The 665-nt window shown below is 56.4% G+C and overlaps 1 protein-coding gene across 1 annotated transcript in view; it reads left to right on the top strand.

The window, feature by feature from the left end:
* LOC102372913 (glutathione hydrolase-like YwrD proenzyme) overlaps nt 1–665 on the top strand; it is a 52,871-nt gene that overhangs the window by 31,745 nt on the left and 20,461 nt on the right.

The raw sequence follows: 665 nt of genomic DNA, 5'->3' as shown, positions 1-665 counted from the left end.
GCCCTGTCCCTGGCTTCTCCTAGGAACTTCCTTTGCTGCCCACCGGTGGCAGCTGCTTTCCCACCTGTTTGCAGTGCTGCAAGCCAAGTAGCAATACGGATCCTCCACCCCGCCACTCCTGATCCCGTTCCCCATACCCCAACCCCACACACCACCATACCCCTACACATTTGAGGAACAAACAGGAGGAACTCGCCCTCAGAATAGCCAGTTCAAACCCAGACATAGTAGGGCTTACAGAAACGTGGTGGGATTCATCCCACGACTGGGCAGTTAGCATTAGGGGCTATAGGCTCTACAGGCGGGATAGAGAAGGAGGATAGGGAAGGAAGGAAGGGAGGGGGTGTGGCAACATGGGGTCAGAGGAGGGGCAAGCTGAAGTCCTCTGGGTCAAGATACAAGGGGGTCGTGAGGAGAGGGATTTAACGGTGGGAGTCTACTACAGACCCCCCAACCAAGGGGAGGAGCTGGACTGGGAATTTTCGGGCCAGCTTGCAGAGGCACTTAAGGCAAGGGATGTAGCTGTCGTGGGTGATCTAAATTACCCGGACATCTGCTGGGAGGAGCAGTCAACCAGGTCGGACCATTCCAGGAGGTTCCTGGCCAAGATACAGGACCTCCACTTAACCCAGGAGGTGCACAGTCCCACCAGAGGAAATGCCCTG

This window comes from Alligator sinensis, unplaced genomic scaffold, assembly GCF_000455745.1.
Source record: "Alligator sinensis unplaced genomic scaffold, ASM45574v1 scaffold1178_1, whole genome shotgun sequence".
NCBI lineage: Eukaryota > Metazoa > Chordata > Crocodylia > Alligatoridae > Alligator > Alligator sinensis.
The sequence above is the reverse complement of the archived record's forward strand: the minus strand, read 5'-3'. Positions and strand labels throughout refer to the sequence as shown.